At 41.8% G+C, this 17472-nt stretch overlaps 2 pseudogenes; both read right to left on the reverse strand.

The window, feature by feature from the left end:
* Window positions 1–5830: 5830 nt before the first annotated feature.
* On the reverse strand, window positions 5831–6517 carry LOC132210460 (protocadherin gamma-A2-like; annotated as a pseudogene).
* Window positions 6518–6825: 308 nt separating this feature from the next.
* On the reverse strand, window positions 6826–12522 carry LOC132210461 (protocadherin alpha-2-like; annotated as a pseudogene).
* Between the last annotated feature and the right edge of the window lie 4950 nt (window positions 12523–17472).

Genomic DNA, 17472 nt, shown 5'->3' on the forward strand with positions numbered 1-17472 from the left:
TTCTGTGGTATGATTATTATGAAGAACCAAGACACTATCCAGTTGGCTTCATTAACCAATTGCTGCCTGTCTGTATAAAAACAGAAAATGCTGGAAAAGCTCAGCAGGTCTAGCACCATCTGTCAAGAAAACACTGGAGTTAACGTTTCGGATCTGGTGACCCTTCTTCAGAGCCTTCTGAGGAAGTGTCACTGGACGCAAAATGTTAGCTGGTTTTTCTTCACAGATGCTGCTAGATCTGCTGAGCTTTACTAGCAACTTCTGATTTTATTGCGACCTATCTGCAGCCTACTTATATTGCTGAAATAATAGACATACACATTCAGTGTTATTTTGCTAAAGAATTAGCAGTCTTTACGCCTTTACCATTAAGAATGGTGATTGTTTAAAATTTGGTGTTCTTGGTTTTGCACTGATGAGTGCATGAAACCATATGATAATTTTCATCACTTCTATGAAAAGAAAATTGTATTGTGCAATTTATTGCCAGTGGTATGCAGGACAAAATTTAAAAAGTTTTGCAAACTTTGGGGTGGTAGGGTGGCTCAGTGGTTAGCACTACTGCCTTATAGCACCAGGGACCCGGGTTCAATTCCACCCTTAAACTACTGTCTGGTGTTTGCATATTCTCCACATGATGCTGTGGGTTTTCTCTGGATACTCTGCTTTCCTCCCAGAGTTCAAAGATGTGTAGACTCGGTGGATTAGCCATGCTAAATTGCACGCACTGATCAGTGATGTGTAGCTTTGGTGGGGGTTATAGGGGTATGGATCTGAGTTGGATGTTTTAAGTGTAAATGTGGACTTGTTCAGCCAAAGGGCCTGTTTCCACACTGTAGTGACTTTATGGTTCTAATTCACCAAACAAAAACAGAAGTTGCTGGAAAAGCTAATAAGGTCTGGCCGTTTTTGTGAAGAAATAAAATCAGACATAACATCTTGGGCCCAGTGATCTTTCCTCAGGAGACTTTGTTCCTGATTTACAGTTCTTTCGATATTTATTTCAAAGTTTTTCCAAAGTTGTGTAAGACGCTGGTGAGATCACAGCTGGAGGACTGTGTAATGTTTTGTTCTTGTTAGTTAATAACTAATGCAATTTTTTTCATCGAGCTTAGGAGGAGGATCACGCAAGTGATTCTTGGGATGAAGAAAGCTTGCAAACCTTGGGCTTGTATCCATTGAAGTTTAGAAGAACGGGAGTTGATCCTGCTGAAAAATAAAAGATGAAGAGTAAACTTGACAAAATAAATATTGTGAGAATGTTTATCCTCATTGGAGTGATAACTGGTTGAAAATATATAAATAAGGAACTTCCCCTCCAAAACTGAGTTGAAAACCATTCTTCCCTTGTCCGTGTATAAACAACAGGGATCCCAGCACGTATCTCATCAGAACACCAATATCCAGACAGGGAGATTTGCTAGTGGCACTCAAGAGTTTTTGCTTAAGTTAATATATTAGGTATTGGAAACCAGAGCAGGAGGTCAACAGGTGAATTGACCGAGGAGGAGTAGAGACTAAGGTGAGTAATGCTAAGAGAAAAAAAAATACATTGATAGTTTGCTGAACATGGTGAGACTGATGGCCTGAATTTCTTTTAACGTGAGGGCTATGTCGGGAAAGGGGGATGAACTTAGAGATGGAATTATTTACTAATATTATGATCTTGTAGCTATTGAAGAGTCTTGGTTGGAAGAGGGATAAGACTGCCTTAGTATTCTGGCATTTATGCGTTTTAGGCGACATAGAGAAGGACATCAAAGAGGTAGGAGAGTTGCATTACTGATTAGGGACACTATCAAAGTTGAAAGAGGAGACCTTGGAGGACTCATCCAGCAAGGGCATACGGTTATATCTCTAGAATAGGACAAATGCAATCACTTTTATGCGATTGTACTACAGGCGTCCTGACAGCCAGCGGGAGGCAGAGGAAGAGATATGTAGATAGATTATGGAAAAGTGCAAAAACAATAGGGCTGTTGTGGTGGGTCGGTTTAATGTCCCCTATTTTGACTGGGATTCCCGTAGTGCCAGAGGCTTGGGTGGGGACAGTGTAGGGAGGTGCAGCTCCTTAGTGGCGTTCAGGAGGGTTCCTTGAAAGAATGTCTAATAGTCCAAATTGGGACGGAGCCACCCGAGACCTGGTATTCGTGATTTGACCTGGCCAGGTGATTGAAATTTCATTGGTATGGGACCAGGGCACACTTCAGGTTCAGTGACCATAATTTTTTATGTTTTACATTACTTATGCATGAGGATAAGAGTGATCCTTAGGCGGGCATTTTCAACTGGGGAAAGGCTAACTGCAGTAATATTAAGCAGGAACTGGAGAATGTAGCTTGGTGGTGGACATTTGAGGATAAATCCACACCTATCATATAGAAAACTTTAAAAAGCCAATTTATTAGCGTTCAGGACCAGCACGATTCAGCAAAAATGAAGGATAAGGATGGCAAGACTCAGGAACTTGGAGAACAGGGGCAATTGTGAGTTTAGACAAAAAAAACATGCATAAGGTTTAGGAAACTCAAGACGGAAAGTGTCTCGAAAGAATATTAAGAAATACATGTCATGATTAAGCAGAGTCAGCGTGGTTTCATGAAGGGGAAATCACAACTGATAAATTACTAGAATTCCTTGAAGAGGGAACAAACGAGATAGATAAAAGAGAAGCAGTGCAAGTAATATTTTTGGATTTTCAAAGGACATTTGACAAGAGGTATTGTGTGGCTACATATGTGATAAGGTAGCGAATATGCGCTCAGAAGGCTCGAGAGTTGGGATAAAGGGACCATTTTCATCGTAGTCAACTTTAAGTATTAGTGTGCCACAGGGTCCAGTGCTGGGGCTTCAAATATTTTTACCATATGTATTAATGACCCGGATGTGGACAATGAAGGCTTGGCAACCAAGTTTAAATATGGCGCAAAAGTAGGAGAGAAATCAAGAATTGAGGATTAAATGAAATGTTTGCAGAGGGAAAAATGCAGGTTAAAGGCATTTGCCAAACCTTGCCAGATGGAGTATAATGTGGAGGGGCGTGAGTTTATGCACTTTGGGGAAGAATAGAGGAGCTGGATATTATTTGAGTGGAGAAAGACTACTGTAAACTAAAGCACATAGGGATTTGGGAGCCCCTGTCCACGAATCAAAAACATTAACATCAAAGTTCATTGGGAATAGAAAAGTCAAATGTCATATGAATCTTTATCTCAAACTACGCAAGGCATATGTGAGCTGAAATATTGTGTACTGTTTTGAGACCCTCATGTAAGCTAAGGTAAACTGGCTAAAGAAAGCTGGGGTAAGTTCACCAGACTATTAACAGATAAAGAGGATCGTGTTTTGAGGAGACTTTAAATAGGTAGTATCTGTGGTCATTGGAATTTAGAAATACGAGAGATGAGCTACTGAGATAGAAAAAATTCTGAGGGAGTCGACACGGTAGATGTTGAAGTGTTCGGGAAATTTGTGAAAATGTGTGGGAAGTCTAGGAGAAGAGGGCATAATATCTGGAGGAAAAGTGGTTGCATTTTTAGGACAGAGATGAGAAACACTTTATTCTTTGAAAGAACAGTGAGAGTTTTTATATTTATTAAAGGCTGAGATGGACAGGTTTTAATCAGTTAAGGAACCAAGAGTAGTGATGAAGGTGTTGAAAGTGTACTTAAGATTATTGGATCAATTGTGATTTGATTAATTTGTGGGATTCTCAGGGATGGATCGCCTGAATCTGCTCCTAAACTTTATAGTTTTATTAAAAACCAAAAGAACTGTGAATGCTGTAAATCAGGAACAAAAAACAAAGTTGCTGGAAAAGCTCAGCAGGTCTGGCAGCATCGGCGGAGGAGAAAACAGAGTTAACGTTTCGGGTCCGATGACCCTTCCTTCCTTCTGCCAGACTTGCTGAGCTTTTCCAGCAACTTTGTCGTTGTTTATAATTTTGCTGTCTTTTATCTTCCAAACATTGTCCAAAGTCTGGAATGATTTATACAGATTCTAATCATGCAAATTACACCATATTATTTCAGAAATGAGTGAGAAAAAATCCACAGAACTATTGATCAGTGAATTTTAGTAGCAGGTAAAGTACTGGAAGCTATTATAATTGATACGATAAACTATCTCTGATAAAAATAATCGGATTGAATATAATCAACACGGATTTTCGAATGTGAATGCATGTTTGACAAACTTTAGAGTTTTTTAGTATATTACGAATAAAACTGATAAACGGGAGTCGATGGATGTATCTTACGTCGATTCTCAGACGGCTTTTATGAAGACTACCCAGATTGTTTAGCGATAGTAAAGCACTGGATAATGTATTGGCAAGGATGAAAGATTCGCCGAGACACAGAAGAGAGAATAGGAATAAATCGGTCATTCTCGTCTTGACAGTGGCAACATTTGGATTACCACATCAAAAGTACTTAGGCCCCAGTTGAACGCAGTAGATAGCAAAGAATTGGACATGGTAACCTATAGCACTTTTCCAAAATTTTGGTTGATACAAAGCTAAGCAGTTACGCTTGTTGTGAAGATGTTTTAAAGTGGTTTCAGGGTTTTGGGCAGGAGTTATTGAATGTGCAAGAAAACAGCAGATGGAATCTATTACGATAAAATAGTGAGGCTATCCACTTTCCTAGGAGGAAATGTTCATAAAAAGTCTTTCTTGAATGTTTAAGAGGTTGGGAAATGTATACAGGGATTTTAATGCCCTTGTCAAACAAAAAAAAACGTCATGAAAGCCAGTGGAACACTCTATTTGGTTCTCTGATTGAATATTAGCCTAAGTCGCAAGCGAAGTCGAGTGCAGAGGAGGAGGCCCAGGATGGGCATGTCGTCCAAGGGGTAGGAGGGGGAGTTGAAGTGGCTCGCGACGAGGAGGTGTTGTCGTTTGTCACAAACCGAGCAGAGGTGCTCCACTAAGCGGTTTCTTGACTGCTTGATTTTGAATATATTGTTAGACCCAACAACTAGCTAATTTTTCTCGATGTTATTTATGATAATATTTGGCTTGCTAGAAAACATACAACTTAACGCGATACCATGATTTAAATTTCACCAGTCCTAATGTGATCTCGCAGGTGTTATAGAAGTTGACGGTATTTAATTTACCGTAGAAAGTTGCCAGAATTTTACAGGTGGGAGAAAAGCGCGGCGATTTCCTGTATGTCTATTATCACTACATCCTCAACGACGGCTCACAAGCATTGTACGCAGAGCTGTCAGTTCATGCTATCTTCTCTTTCGTTCATTTAGTTATTGAATTATTCAATGTATGAACAGCTATTCGAAAACGGTAAAATACTATTCTTTCATAATATTGAAATCCCTTTCATAAAAGTGGGTTAAATGCGTAAACAAATTATCACATAATTTGGAAAATAAAACATGGGGTACTGTACTAGATCATCATTTAGTTTCACCTCTATTCGTGAATTAGCTGTATGTTGCAGTAAGATTTATGTATAGACTTCATATACTATACATTAATGTGTAGCACTCAGCTTATTTATTTGCTCATTCACTCTTATGCCACGTTCTGCCAAAGCTGTTCTGCTATTCGTGAAGTTCCTGGTCTGAATTGTGCGAAGATCATGCACTACAGTGCAGCCCGTGGTGCCGAGTGTAGTCTATATTGGTATGTATCCTAAATCAATCCATTCTTCTGTACCGCAAGGACATTTGCAATAAATTTAGGATCAAGCACATTCTACAGCTTGACGTTCGAGTATTGGAATCCATTCTTGGTTTCCAACTCACTGGCCCAGAAGCACCTCGTAATGATCCAGCACCTATAATATGGAACGTGTCTGCTAATTGCTCAACGTATACGCGATATTACTCCAAAAGTAAGAACTATACGAAATGCCAAATCGCCAGTGTTTTCCAAATCCTTACGACTCAGCATAATCTGACGATGTTCTGTGCTCTGTTCAGATACGGCAATCGTAAGAGCAACAGTGTCAGAGAGGGGTGAATGTCCATTATCGCTCACCTGTATGACGAGTTTTTGTGTGATGCCGTCACTCTCTTTAAAATGGCGAGTTCGAACTTCGCCTGAATTGTGTGACACTGTGAACAGTGGGATCTGTGGCTCGCTCAATCTGATAGAAAAGCCGGGCATTCTGTCCAGACGCAACTTCAGAACCAATTATCTTGTCATCGGGTGTCACAGAGCTGCAGACCCAGGCACAACTATTTGACTATAATGCATTGGCTTGGGCATTTTTATGAAAGGAGGGTTAAATTCTAACTAAGAACAACCACGTTCACAGTAATGTTAATGGATAGTAATGGAACTCGACGATCTTGAGCTTTCATGTAGACCTGAAAACGTTTATGCTGTTCGTAATTGAATTTCCTTTATGAATAAATAACACCAGTTTTAGGATTGATAGGCACGCGAACTTTTTTGGCGTCTCCGGTTAAGAAAGATGTGAGTTTTGGTCCATGTCAGCATTAAAGGATCTTGCAATTCAATGGAATTGCAGGGTGCCTTGTTTTCCATCAGTTAAATGGTATGTGAAGACTGCAGAAATCTAGACGCGTTGTATTTTTTAGCGGAAACGTGCACAGCTATTTTTGTGTTGGTAGTGGAGGATTCCCTCGGTCGTGACACTTCACCGTAATTTTATATTCAGAAGCATGATCCAGTCCAATTGGTCATTTGACACCAATATTCTTGAAGGACGGTTCGAGAAAAAAAAAAATGAAGGTTTGGAGATATTGGCAATTAGCATATGCATTTTCATGAGAATCCTTGTCCCTCACAATGATTAAAGCTATTAATGTTCCTGCCGAAGAAACTTAACGTATTTATTTAGTAATAGAATTTAAAGTAATAGTAGGTGCGTTATGATTCAGAGCCTCAATGTTCACCCGAATGTTACAGTGTGTGGATAAAGCGTAAAAACCTTTATCCTTAGCTTTCTCATTATGATCATAAATAGTGGGTTTTTTCGAAGTCCAGTATTCCAGTGGCCTTGATCTCACCTGAAATGGGATCCGTGCTAAAATGTTCACGAATCCTCCCTTTATTATGATACTGAAACGGTACACGATGTCGCCATTGGACCCTTCATACAAACTAGTCGCATTAAGTTTAATCACCAGGGTTCCCTGAAGGACGTTTTCAGTTAGATTGGCGACATCCGCAGACTGTGCGAAAATGCTACATTATCATTAATATCCAAGATGCTAATAATTATATGGGTGATAGCAGTCCTCTCTGGAGATCCGCCGTCAAGAGCTGAAAGTGATAAGTTATGTTCTGGTTGCTTTTCTCTATCCAAAGACTTGTCCAGCATTAGAGATCATAGAGATCATAAAATCCCTACAGTTTGGAAATAGGCCTTTCGGCCCAACAAGTCCACATCAAACCTCACAGCATCCCACCCAGACTCTTCCTCCCGTAACCTACACATCCCTGAGTACTACAGTCAATTTAACTTGGTCAGTTTACCTAGATTGCTCATCTTTTGACTGTGGGAAGAAACCGGAGAACCCGGAAGAAACCAACAAGGCACAGCGAGAATGCGCAAACAGCTTGATTAGGAATAGATATGACCGACACTGGGGTTAAGTGCTGCACTTGTTTGATGTGGGAGATCCGCGACTCTTCCAATGTCTCAGAAGACTACAGCTGCAGGAAGTGCATCAAAATGCAGCACCTCACAGGCCACATGGGTAGGTTGGAGTGGAAACGAGATGCACTTAGAAGCATGAGAATGGCGTAAACCGTCATAGACAGCAATTTTAGAGATGTGGTAACACCCAATTTGCAGGCAGATAGATGGGTGACCGCTTGAAGAGGCAGGAAGGCAGTGCAAGAAACCGCTGTGGTTGTCCCCCTCTCTATTAAGAATACTGTTGGGGGAGATGTCCTAGCAGGAGGCAGCAGCAGCAGCAACCAGGCTGGTGGCACGACGACTGGCTCTGTTCTTAAGAGGAGAAGGACAAAGAGTACTAGAGCAGTAGTTATAGGGAACTCTATTATTAGGCGTACAGATAGGCGCTTGTGTGGACGTAAAAGAGAGTCCAAGATGGTGTGTTGCCTCCCTGATGCCAGGGTCCAGAATGTCTCTGAATGTGCAGAAAGCATTCTCAAGGGAGATGGTGAACAGCCAGAGGCTGTTGTACATTTTGGTACTAACAACATCGATAGGATGAGTGACGAGGTCCTGCAGTAGCAGTTCAGAGAATTAGGTAGAATGTTAAATAGCAGGACCTCCAAGGTTGTATTCTAGTGATTACTCCCTGTGCAACGTGCCAGTGAGGCTATAAATAGGAGGATAGTAGAGATCAACACATGGCTAAACGGATGGTGTAGGAAGAAGGGTTTCAAATATCTGGAACATTGGAAATTATTCCAGGGCAAGTTGGGTCTGTGCAAGAATTACAGGTTGTATCTAACTGAAGGGTCACAAATATTCTGGCTGCGAAGTTTGCTGGTGTCACTCAGAAAGATTTTAAAGTGGCTTGGCAGGGGCTTGGGAACCAAAGCAAATGTGAATGGGTTGAAAGAGAACTGGAGAATAGGGCCAATAAGACTCAGAGGAAGAGCAGGCAGGGTGTGGTTGCTGATCAATGAGGATCTGATGGACTGAAGTGCAACTGCCTCAAAGAAAGAACTGTAACCGTCCAGGCAGTTGAACTTAGTGCCTGGATTAGTACTTGGAACTGTGATATTGTTAATTTTACATAGACTTGGCTAAGGGAGAGACAGGATTGGCAGCTTAATCTTTGAGGATACAGATATTTCAGGTGGGATAGAGGGGAATATGAAAGAGGTGGCAGAGTTGCACTATTTGTTAAGGAAGTAATTACAGGTGTACTGCAGGAGGACGCTTTAGTTGGCCCATTCAGTGAGGCAAATGAGTGGAGCTCAGGAACAGGAAGGGTGCAATCATAATGTTAGGGGATACTTCCGGCCTCCTAACAAGCAGCAGGAGATGGGGGAAGAAACAGATATATAGGCAGATTTTGCCAAATGTAAAAGTAACAGGCTTGTTGTCCTGGGTGATTTTAGCTTTCTATATATTGAATGGGGCTCAGTTAGTTCAAATGGGGCAGAGTTTGTAGGAGCATCCAGGAGGGCTTTGTGAAACAGTATGTCGATAGTCCAACTAGTAAAGGGGCCATATTGGACTAAGTATTGGGGAATGAGTCTGTTCAGGTGGTCGACGTCTCAGTGTGGGAGCACCTCAGGAACAGTGATCACAATTCAGTACGGTTTAAGATACTAATGGATAAAGATAGTTGTGGTTGCCAGGTGAAGGTGCTAAACTGGGGGAAGGCTAATTATGACAGTATTACGCAGGAACTGAAGAATGTAGGTCAGAGGCTGATGTTTGAGGGCATATCAACATGTGTTATGTGGGAGGCTTTCAAGTGTAAGTTGCTGGGAATTCAGTACCGAAACATTCCCTGAAGGAGGAAGGATAATGATGGAAAGTTTAGGGAGCCTCGGATAAGGAGAGATATTGTGAGGCTAATGAAAAAAAAAATTATCAAGGATAGGAAGCCAGGGGCGGAATATAAAGAAGGTTGAAAGAAAATTAAGCAAAGAGATAGGAGGGTTAAAAGGGGTCACAAAAAATCATTGGCCAACCGGATTAAGGAAAATCCCAAGGCTTTCTCTAACTATATTAAAAGCAGGAGGGTAGCCAGGAAGATGGTAGCCCCACTCAAGGACAGGGAAGGGAATTTATGGGTGGAGGCAGAGGAAATGGGCTAGGTATTATGTGGAAGCTGCAAAAAAGTGCAGAGGAGATTTATTAGAATGTTGCCTGGAAAAGACGGAAGGTCTTATGAACAAAGGTTGAGAGCTAAGTTTTTTTTTCTCTTTAGAATGATGAAGGATGAGAGATGACTTAACAGAGGAGTACAAAATGATCAGAGGTATAGACAGAGTGGAAAAAGTAGAAACTTTTTCCTAGGGTGGAGGTAGCTATTACGTGGGAACATAGTTTTAAAGTGAGTGGAGGTAGATACAGGGGAGAGGTCAGAGGTTAGCTCTTTATTCAGAGAGTGGTATGGACGTGAAACGCATTGCCAGACAGTGTAATGGAGTCGGCCTCATTAGGGGCATTTAAGTGGCTATTAGATAGGCATGCAGATGATAGTATAAATTTGGGGTGGAGTTTAAATAGACATTAATTTTAGGGTAATGTATTGGCACAAAATCGTGAGCTGAAGGTCCTGCATTGTACTGTACTGTTCTGTATTCTATGTTCTATTAAATGTGTACTTTTCGTCAGTGTTCACGATTGAGAAGGACTGGGTGGATAATGAGTCTGGAGAAGGGTGTGTGGATACTTTGTGTCATGTTGAGATCAAAAGGGAGGAGGCATTGGAAATGTTGAAAAAAACATTAAGGTCGACAAGTCCCCATGGCCTGATGTGATATACCCCAGAATAAGGGAAATGCTGCGGCCTTGAAGGAAAACTTTGTATCCTCACTGCTGCATGGAAGGTCCCAGCGGATTGGAGAAAAGCCAATGATTTTACGTTGTTTAAGAAATGTGGCAAGGGTAATCCAGCTAATAACATGCCACTGAGCCTTGCATCAGTAGTAGGGAAATTATTGGAGAGGATTCTTCGAAACAGAATTTACTTCAACTTGTAAATCAGTGGGTTTATTAGTGAGAGGTAACATGGTTTTCTGAAGGGGAGGTTGTGTCTCACTAACATTGTTGAACTTTTTTGTGGAAATGGTGAAGATGATCGATGAGTATAGGGCGGTGGATGTTGTCTCTATGGACTTCAGTAAGAAGAAGGTCCATCATGGCAGGCTGATACAGAAGATAAAATTGCACGGGTTAAGAGGTGATCTTGTAAGATGGACAAAAAAAAACTGGCACGACCATAGAAGACAGACCATAACAGTGGAAGGGTGTCTTTCTGAATGGAGGGTTGTGGCTGCTGGCATTCCTCAGGGATCAGTTTTGTGACCTTTTCCATTTGCAATTTATGTAAATGATTTGGAGGAGAATGCAACTGCTCTGGTTGGTAAATTTGCTGATGACACAAAGGTTCATGGAATTGCAGATAGCAATGAGGGCCGTCAAAATATACAGCTGAATATAGATCTTTTGGTGATTTGGGCAGAGAGATGGTATATGGAGTTTAATCCGGAAAAATGTGAGTTAATGCCTTTTGGAAGGTTTAATCTAGATGGAAAATATACAGTAAATGGCAGAACCCTTGAGGGTATCTTACGCACAGCGATCTGAGTGTACGGGTACCCAGGTCACTGGAAGTGGCAACACAGGTGGAAAAGGTAGTCAACAAGGCAAAAAGCATGCGTGCCTTCATCGGCCCGGGCATTGAGTTTAAAACTTGACAGGTAATGTTGCAGCTTTATAGGACCTTAGTTAGGCCACATTTGGAATATTCTGTTCAATTCTGGTCGCCACACTAACCAGAAGGGTGTAGTGGTTTTGGAGAGGGCACAGAAAAGATTTACCAGGATGTTGCCTGGCATGGAGAGCTTTAACTATGAGGAGAAGTTGGAGAAACTTGCGTTGTTCTCACTGGAACGACGGAGGTTGAGGGGCGATTCGATAGAGGTCGGTAAGATTATGAAGGGCATGGACAGAGTGGACAGTCAGAATCTTTTTCTCAGGGTGGAAATGTCAGTGGCCAGGGGCCATGGGTTTCGGTGTGATGGGACAGGTTTAAAGGTGATGTACAGGCAAGTTTTTCGAGACTGCCTGGAACTCCACTGCCCGGGGAGGTGGATGCAGATACTACAGTGACTTTAAAGGCGTTTCTTGACAAAAACATGAACAAAAAGCGAATAGTGGGATACGACACCCGGAAAGGTAGGAGGTTTTCGTTGTGACGAATAGTATGTCGGGCTTGGAGGGCCGGGGGACCTGTTTTTGTACTGCAATTTTCTTTATTTTTTGCTCCACACAGACAGCCGCCTGACGGTTGGATCGACCCCGGCCCCTGACGCTTTGAGGCAGTAGTGCTAATCGCTGTGCCGCTGGGGCGCCCTAAAATAGCTCTGATAATTCTGTTTCTCCCTGCACATTTAAGATGAAATGAACAATCTGAGTCAATCGGTATGTGCGAAGGGAATTTGCTTGCACATCAGAGTCGTGCGCGTACTGCAACAGAAAGCGCGTTGCCGATTTAGCAATTTCCAAGGGCGTTTCACTCACCGGGAATCTGGGCCAATTGTCATTTATATCCGGAATTTCGACATCCACGATATACTGGTCCACACAATTTTCAATTACGCACACATACAGGCACTAAACAGGTCAAGATTTGGCCACAGATTATCGCTGTATCTATTCGAGCTTCCACTTTAGATTAACTCTTTACATCACACTTTAGATTAACATTCAAATTTTCAGCTGGCAAATCAGAGACCGTCATAAATTTACTATTTGTGAAAGCTACGAAAGCTCCGGGCTCTTTTTCTTCAGGGATAGAGTACAGAATTTGCCCCATAGCCAGATTCCAGAAACAAAGCAGAAAGAAGGATGATATTGCTGGCATGCTGAACATCTAAAGCCTGTCTGATCGTGACATTTCTTTTGCGGGATAAATTTTGCGAAGCGCATTGTTGTAACTGCTGATTAAAATTGTGACTTACCTCTCCCATAATTTATGTGAATCGAGATTCAGTTTTGAACCTGTAAAATTCATTGAGGAGATGGCTCATTTGGTTCACGTAAGCGCAAGCATTAGGTTTGCATCCTCCTCCGGATGCGAACTTTGCGTGGTGGATCACTGGCTACATTTCTGGTATTAGTGGAATACGGCGACACAAAGTATCTGAGCCTATAACTACTTGAGATCGCAGCTATACGAAACTTAATTGAAAACATCAGTCAAAAATTGTACCTTAAACCGAAAGTGAGCTCTATTGATTGTGCAATCGCGTATCACAGTCTTTTTGACTATCAGGTACAAAGCCCATAAGCCCAATTGCAGAATCATATCTCGCAGTATCTTTGGTTTAAAATTTCAACACAACAACATGATGTAAATTGAGGGAACCTCCAGTGGAATTATGTTTTTTTTAAACAAGCACTGTGCATTATAGGATAAAATTAAAATCTAAAAACTGTTCAAATCAACACTTATACATGAAAAAAAACCATCGATGCATTGAATGCTGATTGAACACAATGCAAAATGGGCCATTGGTTTTATCAACAGCGCTGATAACAAACACAAATGCAAACAGAGTTTGCTGGAAAAGCTCAGCAGGTCTAGCAGCATTTGTGAAGAGAAATCAGAGTTAACGTTTTGGGCCGAGTGACCTTTGCACAGGGTGTTGAGCTTTGTGCTTTATGATCGTTGAACACAGTGTTGAAAAATTACCCTCAAAACAGGGGATATTAAGAATTTCTTTACAAAGGAAATGCGCACCTATTCTAATTACTTGAAGTGTATGACGTTGTAGGCATGCTCGCAGAGACGGTGGGTTCATTTCTAAACGTTTCGTCACCCTGCTGTGTAACGTCGGCAGTGCTCCTTTGGCGAAACGTCTGTGTTCTGTCCCACTCGTTCTTTGTATGCCTCGGTTTGCTGGAATGATTGGCATTACTTGCGGTTTAGTTTCTCTTTGGTTTGTACGCAGGGTCTAATTCAATGTATTTTTTCATAAAAGTTCAGTTTGGAATACGAGACCTCCGGGAATTTCCTGGCATGTCTCTGTTTGACTTGTGGGATTGTCGATGTGCTGTCCGAGCCGAATCCGTGTCCCTCGTTGCTCATGTTTAGTGAGGTGAGAATTGGTCGGGCCTCTTGGTGGCTAGTTGGTATCCATGTATCTGTTTAGCCAAATTTCGGCTGGTTTGACCGGTGTAGTGTTTCACACAGTCCTTGCATGACATTTTGTATATAATCCCAGTTTTGGATATGGGACCTTTTACGTTCTTTGTGGGCTACTCTGATACCTCGGGGACTGCGAAGTCTTGTGGTCGTCCCTGAAATATCTTTTATGTATCATAGGGTGACAAGTGATTCTGGTCCTGCTATGCCTCCCTGTTGTGGACTGCCTCGGAGGTAAGCGGATTCTGCTTTTCGGGTATCCATTTCTTCCGAAGATTCCGCATACGCGTCCCTGTTCTGCTTTGTTTAGTTCTGGGTAGCTGCATTGTATTGTGGCTCCTTTAAATAGTGTCCTGATGCAGCTTCGTTTGTCGGATTTGATGTGGTTGCTGGCAGGGTGACGAAACATTTGCAACGAAACCCACCGGCTCGGCGACCATGCCTACAATCACATCCACAACCGAGCTACAGACCTTTTCGAAAACTTTATACTTGAAGTGGATGTCGGACATTCTAGTTTCTCAGATTATGGTCCTCATGCCATTGTAAGTATTGAGTGGAATGAACAAACAAATTGTTGACTTGTTGCAGTTGTTAGAATATCACTTGCCACACTATATTCAAAAGGATGAACGAATAAATTTGAAAATGACCAACCTGCCTAGTGTCTCGTGGGATTGTTTACTTCAGTTAACATACGAACTGACATCTAACTTATTAGTGTTGTAATTACATTTCTCTTTCAATTTTGCGGACACATTGTACAGATTATTTGCCTATCAGTTCAATGGTGTCTTAGTGTGCCACAAACTTTGAGGTACCGGAGGAAGCAATATATTTTTACGCCAAGTATTTGATGGAATTGATCACAGTCCAATTCTTCACTTTCTGTAGTCTAAACATATGTCTGATTTGTAAGAAACAAACTTTTCTGAAATTGTGCACAATGTTGGAAATATCCATATATCTTATGAATGAACAATAACACTTGAAGTAATGATTTGAAGAAGTAACGCGGAAGAATTAATATTGCCAATGATACTTAAAAACAAAGCGATTGCAAAGTCAAATGTTTCTTTGGCTTGGGCAATCGAAGAAGAAAACTGTACGTTCCACAAATTAGGAAGGATCTGGCAGCGAAATCATTGGAAGGAAAGCACATCTGTATTAGAAAAGAAAGAGATTGTAAAAAGGAAACTAGCTTGGCTGAAAGTCCCACAACTTCAAGTACAGGAGTTGGAAAGTCGTGTTAATGTTCTGCAGGGCATTGGTGAGCCTCTTCTGGAGTGCTGTGTCCGGCTATGGTCGCACCGTTATGGAATGACTTTATTAAGGTAGACAGAGTTCAGAAGAGATTTACTAGGATGTTGTTGGGTATGGAAGGTTTGAGTTATAAAGGAAGGGTGGATAGGCTGGGCCCTTTTCACTGGAGTGTAGGGGTTGAGAGTTAATCTTCCAGGCGTTTATAAAATCATCAGGGATATACATAGGTTGCGAGTAGGTGTCTTTTCCCGAAGATGGGGGATTTTAAGACTATGGGGCACATTTTTAAAGTGAGAGGAGAGAGATTTGGAGGCATAAAGATATGGGGTGGCAATCTTTGCATGCAGTGGATGGTTCGCATGTACAATGAACTTCGTGAGCAAGTGGTATTTGTGGGCACAGTTCCAACGTTTAAAATACATTTGGGTAACTACATGAATAGGAAAGGTTTAGATGAATATGGGCCAGGAACAGGCCGGTGGGATTGTGTAGTCTGGGATTATGCTCGGCCTCTACTGGTTGGATTGAAGGGTATGTTCCGTGTTGTATGACACGATGCCTCCATATTCTAACAAGGAATCCGAATCTTCCAGAAGTGGAGTAAAACAAGAGTGTTGTTCCAAAACTGCAAAGGATAAACGACACAGAGAGCAGACATTTGCAGAGAGGAATGAAACAGCAATTAGGAATAGATTTTTGAGAATGACAAGTTATGTTAAGTGTCAGTTTAATTAAATTTACTTCGGCTGCCAGCAAGAAAAAAATCGCTCTCCTTGCTTATACAGGAGTAATGGACAACAAGTAAAATACTTAACAGCACATGAACAAGGGTGATAGAAACAAAATGAAAATTAACAACGGGTGGATGGTTGGTCAAAATGATCCAAAACATTTTTAAAATATGTATGCAGGCAATTAGGCATCAAGGAGTTGTTTACAAGTAATGCTTTTTTCCCCCTCTCGTCTATCTAGAATATAGAACATTACAGCACAGTACAGGCGCTTCGGACCTCGATGTTGTGCCGACCTGTCATACCGATCTCAAGCCCATCTAACCTACACTATTCCGTGTACGTCCATATGCTTGTCCAATGACGACTTAAATGTACATAAAGTTTGCGAATCTACTACCGTTGCAGGCAAAGCGTTCCATTCCCTTACTACTCTCTGAGTAAAGAAACTACCTCTGACATCTGTCCTATATCTTTCACCCCTCAATTTAAAGCCATGCCCCCTCGTGCTCGCCGTGGCCATCCTAGGAAAAAGGCTCTCCCTATCCACCCCATCTAACCCTCTGATTATTTTATATGTTTCAATTAAGTCACCTCTCAACCTTCTCACTAATGAAAACAGCCTCAAGTCCCTCAACCTTTCCTCATAAGACCTTCCCTCCATACCAGACAACATCCTAGTAAATCTCCTCTGCACCCTTTCCAAAGCTTCCACATCCTTCTTATAATGCGGTGACCAGAACTGTACACAGTACTCCGAGTGCGGCCGCACCAGAGTTTTGTACAGCATCACCAAAACGTCTTGGTTCCGGAGCTCGATTCCTCTATTAATAAAAGCTAAAACACTGTACGCCTTCTTAACACCCCTGTAACGTGGGCGGCACCTTTCAAGGATCTGTGTACATGGACACCGAGATCTCTCTGCTCATCTACACTGCTAAGAATCTTACCATTAGCCCTGTACTTTGCCTTCCAGTTACTCCTACCAAAGTGCATCACCTCACACTTGTCTGCATTAAACTCCATTTGCCACCTCTCAGCACAGCTCTGCAGCTTATCCATGTCTCTCTGCAACCTACAGCATCATTCGTCACTATCCACAATTCCACCGACCTTAGTGTTGTCTGCAAATTTACTAACCCATGCTTCTACGCCCTCATCCAGGTCATTTATAAAAATGACAAACAGCAGTGGACCCAACACCGACCCTTGCGGTACACCATTAGTAACTGGTTTCCAGGATGAACATTTCCCACCAACTACCACCCTCTGTCTTCTTTCAGCAATCCAACTTCCAACCCAAACTGCTATATCTCCCACAATTCCATTCCTCCACATTTTGTACAATAGCCTACTGTGGGGAATCTCATCGAACGCCTGGCTGAAATCCATATACAACACATCAACCGGTTTACTCTCATCTACCTGTTTGGTCACCTTCTCAAAGAACTCAATAAGGTTTGTGAGGCACGACCTTCCCTTCACAAAACCATGCTGACTATCCCTAATCAATTTATTCTTTTCTAGATGATTATAAATCCTATCCCTTATAACCTTTTCCAACACATTACCAGCAGCTGAGGTAAGGCTCACTGGTCTATAATTACCAGGGTTTGTCTCTACTCCCCTTCTTGAACAGGGGAACCACATTTGCTATCCTCCAGTCATCTGG

This window comes from Stegostoma tigrinum, chromosome 13 (genome assembly GCF_030684315.1).
Source record: "Stegostoma tigrinum isolate sSteTig4 chromosome 13, sSteTig4.hap1, whole genome shotgun sequence".
Lineage (NCBI taxonomy): Eukaryota > Metazoa > Chordata > Chondrichthyes > Orectolobiformes > Stegostomatidae > Stegostoma > Stegostoma tigrinum.